Source organism: Chaetura pelagica, unplaced genomic scaffold (assembly GCF_000747805.2).
Source record: "Chaetura pelagica isolate M959 unplaced genomic scaffold, ChaPel_1.0 scaffold101, whole genome shotgun sequence".
Lineage (NCBI taxonomy): Eukaryota > Metazoa > Chordata > Aves > Apodiformes > Apodidae > Chaetura > Chaetura pelagica.
In genome coordinates this window covers 5,469,261-5,485,180 of record NW_009952564.1, presented here as the reverse complement: position 1 = coordinate 5,485,180, position 15,920 = coordinate 5,469,261, and positions in this window count along the sequence as shown.

Here is a 15,920-nt window from a genome sequence, read left to right as displayed (position 1 = left end):
AGCAGGATGTGCTGCTTACAGTGAGAGATGAGACATTCTGAATATGACTGACTTGAGACAGGTTGGTGCTGTTTCCAAATCCATTTATGCAATTGCATGCAAGGTCAAATTACTTTCTTTCCTTTCATGGAAACATAGTCTTCTGAATCTGTCTACTGAGATTCCAGTTAGCCAAAAGATGTTTGATAAAGCCATTTTGACCAGCCATACTAATTAAATGTGGCTATTAAGATAAAAGAAATTAAATAGTTACATGCGATAGCACTTTATATGCAATTACCTTGCAGTGACACTTGTCTTTTAGCCCAGGAATGCATGACAGATGTCAGTAGAGTTACTCTTATGGACTCCTTTAATAATTAAAAAAATATATATTATTTTTTTTTTTCTTCCTGGTACGTCTGCACAGGTTTAGAAGCCACATAAAGAATGTGAGATGTATTTTAGGAAAGAGAATATGTAGTATCACAATTGGCCTTTGTGTTAATTTATTTGATAGGATTTTTTCCTGAATGTTAACAGTTGGATATTATCAGTGTGTTGTTTGTTAACCAATATTGTAACACTCTGCAGTGATTCACCTAGTGAAATTATTTTACTGAACACTAACTTACATTTCTAAAAGGGATTTGAGGCTGCTTTTTTTCTTTTCTTTTCTTTTTTTTTTAACTAACTCTTGCAGTCTTTTGCTACTACAGTAAACACAAATTGGTGCCTTAAAAATTTTAGAAACATAAAAGTTAAATTGTCTTGGCAGCATATCTTCCAGGGTAAATTTCTGACTAAAATGGATTGTAGACTTTTCCCAGCCCTAAAGGGATAATTCAGTGAATTCACTAGTTTCTGCCATAGCTTCTTCAGTATTGTAAGGAAGCAGATTTTTAAAAAATATTACTTTATTGAAGCCAGGGTAAATTTTCTCAACCATTAAATGAGGTTAACGTGCATTTTCCTTCTTCATGAAAGCAATAAAATCATGTGCTTTCTTATGTGATAAATTAAAAAAAAAACAAAAACAAAACAACACAAAACAAAATAAACCCTTCTGCCACATGCAGAGGAATTTCCTACTGACATCTGGGGAAAGATGAAATAATATTTGAGAGTATTTTTTAATATCACTCTGGTGTAGTTGTCAGTCATTCTTGGTTTTTTCTATATAAAATGTCTGCAAAACCCTCTTGTTATTAGAGAGTAGAAGATCATAAATGACTGCTTTTATCCCAGGCTCCAACAACTGCCTTTTTCATCCCCAGCTGATTATGCTGTTCCTGAAGCAACTCCACAGTGTACAGCAATACAGTAATGAGTCTGCATCCTAAACAAGATAACCCTGTGGATATCTGTTTGGCTTTTATTTTCAGTGTAATCTTTACTCTAAGCAAATGTAGAATTCACCTGTAATAATGCAGTGTGTATTTAAGATACTACAAGTATCAGTGAACAACCTTTAATAGGACATAACAATTCACAGGATGTGTTGGTAAAAGTTTCCCAGAAGAGACTATATTTCAGCTAGAAAAGGGCAAACCTGCCAACTTATTCTGAGATTAGAAGCACAATCAGTGGGAATGTTCTGCCAACTGCACAAAAAGATATCTAAGATAATACTTCATCTTCAGATGAAGCATTGCCCTTTCTCCCAAGTTGTATCTAATTATTAATGCTTGCCAAAGAATAGCTGGGCTGCTTTCATGCTTCTCACCTTCGTAATACCCACATCTTTAAACTTGGACTTCAGGCTCAGGAACATCTGGCTTTACCTTTGGAGTTTAATTTTTGATATAAATTAAGTGAAGAAAAATGGTTCACTAACCATTAACAATAAAGCTAGCAGGTCACCCTTGTCAGTGACTAATAATCTTGAAAAGAGAACTCTATGATGAAAAAAAAACAATTGCTGAGACACTTATTAGTACCAAATCAGGAAGTTATTAGGGCACATCATATTATTAGAGTAAAAATGGGATGACCAAGTGTTACTTCAGGAAGAAAAGGATTTAGGAAATTGGTGGAGATGCATTCACAAAGTTTGGATTTCTCCCTGCAGATGTTGAATATGGATGGAATGATCATATGTCAAGACAGGATGTGTGAACTTATCATAAACCACCTTTAGGAGAGCTTTATCTTTGCTTGGTACAGATACTTTCCTTTGGTTATGTTAGGTGTGTGGTGGGGATTTGGATGAGCAAAGTGCTGAAATTTACAGCAGTTATGCAAAATGAAAGAACATAGTCAGCTGATTTCCATGTTCCTGCAGAGCTATATGCCTCAGCATCTGTGAAAAGTTGATACAGTTCAAACATGTGAAGAGGCACCTCTCCCTCTGGAAGCCCAACACTCGGAAAGACCTCAATTGTGGGATTTTGTGGCCATATTTGTGTGTGTGTGAAACCTGTTATTCCTGGTCTTAAGTAGGTGCAATAGAACTAGAATTGTTTTGGTTTTTTCTTAGCAGGGTTGTATTAAATAGATGCTGTGCTTCTAATAGGTAAAAAATTTGAAAAACCTTGAAAATTAGTAAGTGAATGAACCCAAACTAAAATGTTTGTGCTCAGTGTCTCCATCCTGTCTTTGTTAGTACTGTAATATTTTACCTCTTTCTATTTAGTGTTGCACAAAGATGCGCATTGGAAGTGACTTATTAAAAATGTTCTGCTTCTGAGTTATTTAAGCTACAGATGTGCAAGACTCCAGATGTTAGCTTAAGGCTCAGATTTTATGTATTTTCAAGAAGGAACCCTCTGTTTTGAGTACCAGAAGGAAAACCAGCCTTTTTCTATTAAGTGTCACATTGTTTTTCAGACAATGTGCTCAGTATTTCTCCTTTAGTCACATTAGCATATTAGCCTTTGAAGGGAGAAATTCAGTGAGCTTCCTTCGGTTGTGTAATGTCTCTTTTTCAGTATGTTATGTCATTTTCTACAGCATTGAAGAGTAGGACTGACAAGTTTTTTATAACCAGATCTCCAAAATTGTGAATAGCAGACAAACCAATGAAGTATGTGTTAGATAAGTGGACAGGGAGATGGACTCAAAAGTAGCTGAACTGCTGGGTTCAGAGGTTGTGATAGCAGCATGACATCTAGCTGGAGGCCAGTCATTAGTGCTGTACCCCAGGGCCAGTGCTGATATTCTTGATCTGAACAACTGGGCAGAGTGCACCCTCAGCAAGTTTGCAGAAAATGCAAAACTGGGAGGAGCGGCTGGAACACCAAATGGCTGTGCTGCCATTCAAAGGGACTTTGACAGGCTGAAGAAATAAGCCAACAAGAATCTCACTAAGTTCAACAAAGGCATGCACGAAGTCCTGCCATGGGTGCAGAATAACCCTATACACCAGAGCAGCCTGGGGGCTGACTGTCTGAGAAGCAGCTTTGCAGAAAAGACCTTGGGTGTCCTGGCAAACCGAAAAAAAATTGAACATGAACCAGTTGCACCCTTGTGGCAAGGAAGGCTGTATTAGGAAGAGCATTACCAGCAGACTGAGGGAAGTAACTGTTGCTCTCTGCTCATTCCTGGTGAGTTCACATCTAGAGTTCTGTGTTCAGATCTGGCTTCTCCAGTATGAGAGGAGACACGGTACTACTGGAGCAAAGGCCACAACGATGCTTAAGGGAGTACATATGAAGACACACAAGGACAGTCTGAGAGAGATCGGACTTTATTTAGCCTTGAAGAGAAGACTCAGTAATGCTAAGGGTCTGGAAATCCAGTGAACAGTGTTCCACACTCAGCATTAGAAAAAAAATTGCTACAGGAAGAGTCTAAACACTGGAATATGTTACCTGGAGAGGTTGTAGAGTCTCCATCATTTGAGAGATTCAAAACCCAACTCCAGATGATTCTGTACAACCTGTTGTATTTGATCCTGCTTGAGCTGAGGGACTTGGACAAGGAAATCACCAGAGATCTCTTTCTAGATAAGCTGTGATTCTCTAAACTTGGTATAGACTGTGACTCCCAGTGCTAAATGGAAACTGGAAAGGGTCCAGCCCAGGGCCACATAGGAAGTTCAAGCTAAACATAAAGAAAAATGTCTTTACTGTGAGGGTAACAGAGCACTAAAATAGGCTACCTAGAGAGGTTGTGGAGTCTCCTCCTCTGGAGACGTTAAAAACCTGGCTGGACATGTTCCTCTGTGATCAATTGTAGGTGATCCTGCTCTAGCAGGGGGGTTGGACTAAATGATCTTCAGAGGTCCATTCCAAACCCAACCACTCAGTGATTCTCTGTGAGTCTGTGAAATCACTACTGCCTTTTCACAGAGCATAAGGCCAGTGTTTATTTGACCTGAAATAAAGGCAGACATATTCTGCTTTTGACTAGACAGATCCAAGAAAACAGGAGCAGAACTGCAGGTTTTTTGTGCCGGACCTGTTTTCTAGCTGTTTCCACAATATTGACTCACTTAAATGGAGATAGAATTTAAGTTTCAAGTGCTGAACATATTCAATTAAGAGAGATTGCTGAGTAACTCTTTTGCAAGGCTCCTAATCTGCAAACACTTTTCTAATCGATAGCTACTTCTGTTCAATATAACCCCAAGGTGACTGTGTTTTGTCAGCCAAGAGTGAGATGTGGGGCTCTTGAAAACTTTGAAAGGTTCATATCTTCAGGAAAAAAAATGTGATTTTTTCATTACATCCTAGAGTAGCATGAAATTCAGCACTCCTCATTCTCTCAGTTTTTTTGTATACTCATCTCTTAGCTGTGCAAGGTTTCTGAAATACTCTTTCTCTGCTGTTCATGATGTGGTTTAAGGGTCATTCCCTGAAAGAAGACAAAGATGGGGCATCTGCTGTTGGGTAAATGCTTGTACACCTTCCCCAAATCCTTTGTGTGTGCCACTTCAGTCATTAGCTCTGACCAAACCAAGAAGTGACATGTCTAGAGAATTTCCAGTGGCACTGTGAGTGAACTGCATCATGCTGGCAAAATTCAACCATGTAGAATTATACAATACAATATATTTATACCGAAGTAATGTTTTGACTTCATTTCATGAAAAAGAAAGCCTCCTTGAACTTATTATCCGCAATGTATAGCTGTCTGATTAATGAATATTTATACATAGAAAATGATGTCTGCTGTGATGGACATTAGAAGAAGAGTAATTGGTTTCAGGATTGATGAATGTTTATGCTGCAGTCTCCCCCAGACAGTGAAAGCTGGAAACATTAACATCCTGTTTCCCTTGTCAAAGCTCGACATGAATAGCAACAATATAATTTTTCTCTGTACAAATTAACTAAGCAAGTGACAGTTGTGAATTTCACACCACTTTTCTTCCAAGTCTCTCTCTAAGTGGCAGAGAAAATTGTTGCAAATGGTTAATTTCTTACTTAATGCTGCTGTCTAGGGAAAGGAGTCACTGGTTTAGATGATGCTTCTGACTAGCATAGAAGTACTTTAATTTTACTTCAGAATTGCATCAGAAGCACCTGTTTGTCCTCTGTGACCCTGATCAGAGAGACATACTTGTGCTCAATACCTGTCACTCAGCCACCGGGGCTCGAAAGGGTTGCTCAGCATATAATTCCAAAAGGACCCACATTTACATCAGGTCCCCTGCGATCTCTGTGTCCATAAAATTCGGGCAGGTAATAAAACAGAGGAGAAACTATCAAGGAACTATCTACAGATGTTTGGGAAAAGAGATGGATAAATGTCAGGCTTCCAAGAGGCTCTTCATTTTTCATTTATTGAAGTGAGGTGCCTGTTCAACCAGTATTGTAGAGAAAGAAATAAACATTTGGAAGAAAATAATGTATTACAACCTGAAAGACAGTGGTATCTGTCACAGGACTACAATGGAATTTCACCTTGCAAGGCATGGTGAATTTTCGCATTCCAAAACTGTAATGCTGTATATTAAACTTTTTTTTATTTGCAATGTGTTTTCCCCTAAAATCATCAGTGCTTCAAGGGCACATGCTAAAAACCAGATGGATTTACAGATGGAACAAGGCTGTTACAGATTTTATATAATCTTTCCATTGTTTGAGAGAAACTGGGGGTAATTGCCCTGATAAGTAAAATTGCCAATTAAAATCTAAGCACTTACATGGGGCAATCATTGGGAGAAGGCAATAACTTTGTTCTTCGGCAGGGCTTCCATAGAGAAAATGTAATACACAGAAAAATTCTGCCAATCTGTTCACATAGCAGCAGAGACCTGAGTGTCCAAAAGAAGGAAGGTAGATTGCATCAGTATGTCCATCAGTCATCTTACTCTAAAACGTATTAAAATCACATTTAAAACTATTTTTATCCCGTTGATGAAATAGAGGTTGAGAGGTCAATAGATTTTTATTTTATTATTTTTTTTTATTAGAGTAGCAGTCCTTTGTATCTGATGCTTACCAAATGGTGTGCCCTGTGCCTTGTGAATAAAATTTTGTCAATCCTCACAAGGCAACAAAGTTGTATTACATGGTGCTGTTTCTGATTGGACAGGAAAAAAACTAAACCCTCAGCAAAAGCACTTTTGCAAGTTTAAATGAAACACAGCTCTTCTCAATCAGTTTCCTTCTCTGAGATTTGCTACTGAAATAATTTTCTGCAACTTGAGGATGTCAAGATTTAGTTATTGCTTGTGAATTATATTGGGAATCTTTGATAGATTTGTATCTCTTTCATAGCTTAGGGGCAAACTATACTGTTTTCATTGTGTGTGTGTGTGTGTCTAGGTCTCTCATTCTAGGAAAAAGTCTTTTCCTTTTCATGGCTAGTGACATTTATGCATTTGGCAGGCATCTCAAGTTGTATTGTGAGTAGCTGGAAGTTAACCCAAACGCTTGCTCTCTTTGCAGACAAGAAATAAGCAATAGGCAGAAAAAAACCACAAAAGAAACAACAAAAGGGCAAATCCAGCTTGCTTAGTTATATAAACAAATTAAATGACTACTGCTGCCCATCAAGTTTTTCACTGTAACAGGGACTCTCTTCTCCTGGTGAGCTGCTGGTGCCAAGGCTATTACATGTTGTTGCTACCACTGAAACAACTTGATATACTAATTAAAGCTGCTGGAGTGCTCTGTTGGCATCTCTTATGCAGATTGCTGTAGCTTTGGACATAGGCATAACTACCTGATTGTGTTAGTGTAAATTCTCAGTACCATTCATTTTGATACCTGGAATGTGAAAGAAAAGGGCTTAATATTTTCAGCTTCTTTCTGCTGCTTTAATTAAAATCAATAACTTTCAACATGATAATGAGTGGTCTTCCCAAGCAAGAAATGTTGGCCTCTTCAGAGAGAACAGAGAGTGAAGGGAATGGAGTAAGATCCTTAATTGTCTTATGCACTGGCTATGATGTCAGGATCTTTCAAAAAGTTTTTCTTTGCATTTGTTATTGAAAGAAAATAACAATTTACATACTATCGATTTTAAAAGAGTATTTAAAAATACAAAACTTTTTGATCAAGAGTTGTCTGCTTTTTAGTTTAGTCTCAGAGCTGAATGGAGAGATCCTGTTCTGAGCACTGAGTATGACTTTTGTGACATATTTCCAACCTGAAGGGATTTTCAGACTAAACAAAGATTTCATGGAGAACTGTCACTCCTTCAGCTCCATTTTCACAACCATAATTTTGGATGCTGCCCACCATACATTTTGTATTAATTTTAAAATTAACTTAAGATTAAAAGCATGCATTTGAATTAATTGTCTTGCTTGCTTGGGAATAAATGTAATCAATATGTAAAACTATATTTATACTGTTTGTGCTGCACCTGGCAAATTATTCAATGTGCAGAAGACACCACTGGCACAAGATAGGTAAGAAATTACTATACTAAATATATTCTATAAATAAAGCAAGCTATTCTACTATACTGTGCCTTTCAGAAGTATAAGGTTCTGTTTGGCAGTGTCTATGTTATTATTCTTCTCATATATTACTTCTTTTTAATAGGCCAATTTTTATCTTATTGAATTTTTACACAAAACTCAACTCAACAAAGTAACTTTTGTGGCCACTTCATTTAAGATAGAAGAACTTTCATGAGTGAAGATTACTTGCTTTAATATTTGGACATAAATTCTGGGGGAATGGACTAAAACTGCAGGTCTCAGAAGTGCACTAGTTTGCATTCATGCAACAATGCAGGGCTCCTGTGGGATTGGAGAAACAGAATGTGGAAATTCCAAATAAAGCTGCCACAAAGCAGCATTTTTTAGCTTAAATAAGGATGCAGAAGCCAAAGAGCATAATTTAGATACCAATTAGGAAAATTTAATCAATATTGTCTAAAGTGGATTTGAACTTTGTGTCAAACACAGAAAGGAAGTGAGTCACCATCAAGCACCTCTTGGGCTGGAGGCTTCGTTTATCTTTCTTGCTTTCCAGTCATATCCTGTCTTCTTTGTATTTTACAGAGTTGTTTTCTGTTCTTCCTAAGCCAGTTGGACCAATTTGGGTAAGGGCTTGCGATTCAGTCTGTGTTCAAACTGCCATGTCAATCTTAATATTTTTCTTGATAGGCAGGGCAGCTTCTGAAGTTGATCCTACTGACAGAACAATAAACACAGGGATGTTGAAAACAGGAAAAAAAAAATAAATGGTGAGGATATAAAACTAGAGCTGCCTGGATATCCTGGAAACATTTTCCTTACTTGTTTTTTAAAATTCTGCCTGACACCTTTATCTGCAGGTATACAAAATAAATAGAGGGCAGGTCACCATATCCAAATGGCCAGTGGATGCTAGTTTTTTTTTGGCTCAGACTGTCCTCTATACTACCTGAAATGAAACTGCATGTGTTACTTACTTTGTGTTACTAAGACAGGAATGCTTAAAGGAATTTTACGGATTCTCACTGGTCACAATGTAGGTGGATGAGAAAGACAATTCAGCCTTATCTCAGAAATAATGAGAGTACTCAGAATCTTCAGTCAAATGTGACAAGAAAGGTTCTAGAGCCACCCATGGATCTTTGCTCCCATTTGTAAATATCAATGGTTTCTGTAATCAAGTGTTATAGCCAGTGGCATTTTGGTCCTTAGGACATAGGCTAGTAGTTAAGTTGTCTGGTGCTAACATATAGCATGCTGCAACTACTAAAAGCTGAATCAAAAGTGTTTCTTTTCTGTAGAAATTTCCGTGGTTTTATAAATTTTCTCTTCTGCTTGGTGAGGTCCTGTTTCCAGATATCAAAGAAAGGAAATGGAAAACCTCCAAGTCTGAAAACAGAGAGAAGAAAGGATCTTGCAAAGCAAGATGAGGCACTGAGACTATTTCTTGGGCTGGTAACCAGTTTTATTATAGTATCTCTGGGAATTCAGTATTGTCTCAAAAGGAGGTGAAGAAAGTGACTTGATGCTAGTGATCATCTCCTAAAATAATGGAGAAAAGAAGTGAGCAAAACAGAGTCTGGGATTCATTTTAGTTGTTGCTTAAAAACATGCAACTGCATTTAAAAAATAATCCACAGTTTTGAAAAAATATATTTATCTTTTTTTAAACTGTTAGCACAAAATTATTTTGCTAAACTGTATTGCTTTATGTTTGATCACTACAGGTGGAAATGCTTGAAAAGAAACATAAAACATCTTGCAATTATATTTTGGGTCATAATCCTCTATTAATTCTGAACTCCTGTTTTGTGATTTTAGGTAAGTTCTGGTTGCAAGTTACATGCCTTTTTGACGTTTGTGTTCTGTGTGACATTGGGATTGTGAGGCTGATTTCAGCTGTGATTTCAGCTAGAGTTCCAGGGTATGCTTGAGCCCCAGTTCTCTAATCACTCATGTAGCCAAATACATTGTCTTTTTAAAGTCTGAAGTTATCCAACCATCTTATCTTGTCCTATAATAACTGAGAACTTAAGCTTTTGTAGTTGCCATCATCACAGGCATCTGAGACCTCTCTGCAAAGTTTTTTCAATGTACTTGTAAGGTCAGTGGAAAAACAGACAGCGGAAAACTGGAATTAAAGGAATTACTCTGTTTTTTTTCTGTTAGAAAATGAAGAAACTGCAGAATGGCTTGGATCTTCCTGGACTCCACCCAGACTCATCCAACACTTAAAATTCTGTTGCTGTGTTGTACCTACATTGTTCTTTAAGTGTTGTTTTAAGGAGCTACCCTCAAACTAGCGGGGAGCAGGGTAGGAAAAATAATTGGATTGGATTAGGACTCTAGGCCATGTTAAAGTATTTTCTGACTAGTATGGTGATTTACATTTTATCCATCCAATATGTTAGTTATTTATAAATTATCTGTATTCTTGCTAACAGAATGTGAAGAACAATGGGGATGATTTCGTGCATCAGAGTATCCATGCACACTATAAATTCCCAGGAGAGCAAAACAATTTGGGGAGTATATGAAGTCTGAAGCAGAGTCTAGTATGTAAGTAGGGATTACTTTATGGGAAAAACGAAACAAAACAAAAACCCCAACTAATATCTGAAGATGAAGAGGAATATGCTTCTCTGTTTATACAGAGTGAGGGAATTATGTTTCTCCTTCTCACTGAGTCTAGTTGATTGCTGACCAATTCAAACATATGTAGGACATAATTTTTAAATTACTACAAATAAGGTTTTTATTTTTCCATGTATTATTTTTCTGCCTGTGTGTCATTTTGTCTCCTGCTAAGAAACCCATTGAGCAATGGTTGTTTTATTTCTTAGCCTCTCTAATTTCATTATTACACAACATTCTCTTATAATGGAATCAACAACCACATTCACTGATTTCTATTAGAAATGTAGGAAAAAAGCCTGAAGAATGCAGCGAAGTCCCATGTTTGTACCTTTGGGAGTCCTGGGTGTTGTTACTGATATTTTTCAAGGACATTCTGAGTAGTCCTCTCATCAGTTCAGTTTGAAAAGGTTTTCCTGAATAAATGTCTGTGTCATATAGACCTTCCCTGATTGGGTCCATTCTGACATTTTCTGTTTAGTGCTCCTATAAAGAAAGGCTCAAGTTGTATGGTGATAAGGGAGGGACCAAATGTCCATATGAGTGATAGTTTTGTGGGCTTGTTTTGTGGGCTTGTAAGACTTTTTTTTTGTGAGCTCATCATGAATTGGATTAGAATAATGATTACATAAAATTAAGCATGGTCTTGTTTTGTTGACCCTCACACAGCACTTTTCATGTTTCATAAGAAGCAGCAAAGGCAACTCAATACCCAGTTTTCCCTGAATTCCTAGTTCTAGCTGAAAATGTTTAGCCTCAAATTTATAATTCTTGTGGGTCTTTCTCAAATTAGCAATAACTGTAATGCTTTCAGAAGACATTTCTCAGTGCTTCTAGCTATGTAGGTTCAACAGACTCTCCTTGGATACAGCAGTTTCTGAAGCACTGTGAACCTTCTGAATGAATAGCTTGAATGTATCATACCTGTATTTCCCAGTCATCAGTTGCTTTATAAATCATGGCAGCTGATAGCACATTGGGTTCCCAGAAGACAATTTAAAAAGACTTTTTTTTCTTTCCCATTTTTTCTCATTTCATCTGAACCTGTCTCTTTTTCATGTTAATTTTAATATAAACCTTTTTTGTGTGTGTTTTTTTTTGTGTTTTGTTTTTTTTTAAGGTTACGTAGTGTCTGCAGCTTGGTGCATTAGGGATGCCCTGAAATCCAGGGCAGACAAGTTATATATCAGAAATTTAATAAGTCATACCTAAAACAAAACAGCATAAATTTATTTTGTTTTAAAATTGAGTAGGGTCAGCTGTATGAGCAGTGCTTCTACCAACTATTGTCGTTGTCCTGTCTAGACAAGCTCATTTATCTTGGTTAGTGAACAACCTAGAAGGCAAGGAAGGTGAATGGCTTAGGGGAGTGTTATTAGGTCACAGAATATCTTATATCTGATGTCTTGCCTAAATCCAGGCCAAATCACATAATAGAAATCTACCACCAGTAGGCAGTTAGGGGATGCAGCTAAATATACAACCGTTATTAGACAGGCAGATGTCACAGCTGGGAGGTCTGCACAGTTAAATCAATTGAATTCAAGATGTCTGCAGAGAAAACAATTAAGATGCAAGCTTGTAAATTCTGATAATCACCATCATTTGAGGTGTACGCATTCAGCTGTAGTTTTAAAATGTAAGGGCCAGTGACAGGAAACCTTAGGCGTGATTATCCTAAAACTCTTCCTTGACCTTTTAATCCTAAATTCTTTGGTGTTTGGAATGTTTTATGTTCTCTGGTGTGAAACTATATGATTTCTTTATATGCAAAGCAGTACAAGAAAATTATAAAAGTAAAATCTACTGAATAGGTCATTTAGTTTTCCAGTCACTTGATTTCCTGTGCTATCAGTTCAACAGTCCTATAATGACAAATAATGCAGCAATTTGGAAATGAAGTCGTTTAAACATGGATACACAAACATGCTGGACAGTGGGAAAGGGCATTCCCTGTTGAAGAACCACAGTAAAGCCACTATAAATTAAAAACATATCATCTGCTTGCATAAAAGCTAGCAGGAGCTTGTAAAGCATTCCTGGAGTCATTAAAAATGACCTTATTTCCCAGCAGAACTCATTAGCCTAAGAGCTCCCCTGTGGACCCAAAGGACCCCAGTTACATTGGAGGAGTATGTTAAGGGTAGCTGATTCCTCTCACTCTGAAAAGAGCATCTCTTTGCTCTGTTTCTGAAGGCAGCACAAATTTAAAAGGATGTGTTTCAAAGAGAAAAAAAATAAATATACACTATAGAATATAGCACTTAGAGCGTCAACAGCTGAAAAGTTACTTGTCACATCAGCTGTAGATCTTGGATGATTCTATTGTGAAAAAGTTTGAAACCTTTGAATAATGGAATCCTAGTAGGGTCATGTATACTACTCAGCATTCAGACTGCAATGCATCTCTCTGGTCCTATTGTTCATTTTTGCATTCTAATAGTGTATTTTCAATGTACATGTCTCTTTTCCTCTAGAAGACTGCTTCAAAATGCATTATAGTTTGCTATTAATCTAGTTTGTGGAGATCTTTATTTTCTTGTACAAATAAGTAGACAGATTAAGCTGTGAGGTTTGTTTTGTTTTCCTTCTGTAAAATTGGTGATGATAGGAATCTGTACTTCTTAGATGAAATTCAGCATCTGAAATGGTGCTGAATCAGGCCTCAAGTCTGTTCTGTAGATAGGTTCTTCACCTTTACAAATAAAATATGCAGCGAGCTGTAGTCCTTCCACTTTCTTGTTATTCATTCTTCACAACATGGAACAAAATTTACAGTTAAATCACCATGAAATAGAGGTTAACAAATAAGTCTAGGAAGTCAGTTAGAGGTTTTTCTAGGAAGCTGTCAAAGAGAGGAGTACAAAATGTCTTATAGGCAGATGATACTTGCTAGCTGTCCTAGTAAAGCTGCAGATTTCTTATGAGTGGCACATTTTTTCTCAGTGTGCAAGGTGTCAAAGCACAGGAGTCTGTTGGAAGGCGGTTGTATAAGTATGTGAATGTGTGAAGGCTGCTGTTGAAGATGCACTAGTCAGGCAGCTGGAAATGCAGAAGTGGCCGAAGAGCAGTTTTAGCTCTAAGTTGACAACAGTTGCTTAGACCTTTTCTTCAACTTAGAATCATAGAATCATAGAATCATTAAGGTTGGAAGGGATCTTAAAGATCATCAGGATCCAACCTCCCAGCTATGAGCAGGGATGCCTCACACCAGACCAGGCTGCTCAAGGGCTCATCCAACCTGGCCTTAAACACCTCCAGGGGGGGACCTCCCACACCCTCTCTGGGCAGCCTATTCCAGTGCCTTACTGCCTGCATGGTGAAGAATTTCTTCCTGATATCTAACCTAAATCTCCCCTCTGTCAGTTTAAAACCATCACACCTTGTCCTATCACTACCCTCTATGGTGAAAAGTTTCTCCCCATCTTTCCTGTAGGCTCCCTTTAGGCACTGGAAGGCTGTTATAAGGTCTCTTCAAAGCCTTCTCCAGGCTGAACAGCCCCAACTCTCTCAGACTGTCTTCATAGCAGAGGTGCTCCAGGCCTTTGATCATCTTTGTGGCCCTCCTCTGGACCCTCTCCAACAGCTCCATGTCTTTTCTTTCCTGTGCTGTTTTTCAGTAATTCTTATTTTGATACTCTGAGTTCTTTGTATGAAAACTGAATGCATGTGAAAGGGCTGAAACTACAAGATGTTTCTTGGGGAAATAGTAGTCAGGCACTGGAACAGGCTGCCCAGGGAGACAGCAGAGTGACCACCCCTGGAGGTAGTTAAAGAACATGTAGATTAATCACTTCAGAACATGTTCCAGTGGGCATTTTTGGGGTTTTCTGGGTGTTGTATCAGTGATAATGCTGGAAAATTGTGAGAGAAACACACTTCTAATTAACAACAGGGAAGGTGAAAAAGTTTCTAAAGAAAGGATTTATCTACCAGATTAAGAGGTTAATGTGGATGATGCTGTAGAGATAAGATAACTGTATAGAAGTTTGTTGATCAGGTAGAAAGCTGCATGAATTAAAAATATTTTTTTCTTACCTAACTCTTACTAAACTGAGAACAATCAAATTTCTGGTGGTTTGAATAATATTTTCCTCTAAATATTTTTCTTTATTCTTTTTTGATAAACTGTCTCTCAAGAATATTAAGTCAAATGTATCTACAATTTGACCTTGTTTCAGGTGTGTAATATGTCAGACAAGGACTGAAATTCACTATTTGTATGCTATGTTTCTCTGGACTTTTTTCCATGGTTTTGGTGGTGGTGGAGGTGTTTTTTTTTGGGGTGGTTTGGTTTCAGTTTAGGTTTTTTTGCTGTTGTTGTTTTTGGGAGGGGTTTTTGGGTTTTTTGTTTGTTCATTTTTTTAATTGTGAGAAACAGTTGTTGGAAAGAGCTACTCAGAGTTTATCAGTTGTCTGACTACTGTGCTCTCAGACTCAGAAATGAAACTTTTAACTGAAAAAAGGGTCTTTTGTCATTTTATTTGTATAGTTCTTAATAAAATACTTCACCAAAATGAAAAAAACAACAAACCCTGTAGTACTGCCACAGGTAATTTTGTTATGTGTTAGTACCTCACTGAAAAGAGCACTGAAGTCTAAACAACTCATTGGTCTTAATCTCGGTTTGAATTATATAATTCTGTAATCATCTCACATTCGAGCGAGAAACTAGCAAGGTGCCATCCACTTTTCAGTATTCTGCAGGTAGGACTCAAAACCCAAGCTGAAGTTAATTAACATTTTAGTGCTAATAGCTGGGCAATAACCTCAAAATCAACTGTGAAGTTTACCTCTTCCAATTCTCGTGAGGTGCTGTTTTCCAGCCCAACAAAATCCTGTTAAAATACATATGTAACAGAGGGCTCCTAATGAGTAGGAACCAGGGAATGTAGTTACTAAGTAGGTTTAGTTTTATCAGGATTTCTATGCACAAAGTATATTTAAATGAGTAGTGCTATGACAATGGCTATGGCTTTTTGAACTAGAAACCTTTCTTCCACTTTAGCCCTGCGAATTGGTAAGTTTCAACACTGAAGCAAAGTGAAAGGACTCTGACCCAGGAGAGCAGCTGGGTCTGGTCTGTTGGAAAAAAATACATGGAATCATAGAATCATAGAATGTTTTGGATTGGAAGGGACCTTAAAGATCATCTAGTTCCAGCCCCTCTGCATGGGCAGGGACACCTCCTGCTAGATCAGGTTGCTCAAGGCCCCATCCAATCTGGTCTTGAACAACTCCAGGGACTGGGCATCCACAACCTCCCTGGACAACCTGTTCCAGCATCTCACCACCCTCACAGGAAAGAACTTTTTCCTAATGTCCAACCTGAATCTCCCCTCTTTAAGCTTCAAACCATTGCCCTTTTTCTTCTCACTATACACCTGGGTAAAAAGCCCTACCTCAGTTTTCTTGTAGGGCCCCTTCAGATATAAGAAAGTTGCTATAAGGTCACCATGGAGCCTCTTCTTCTCTAGGCTGAACA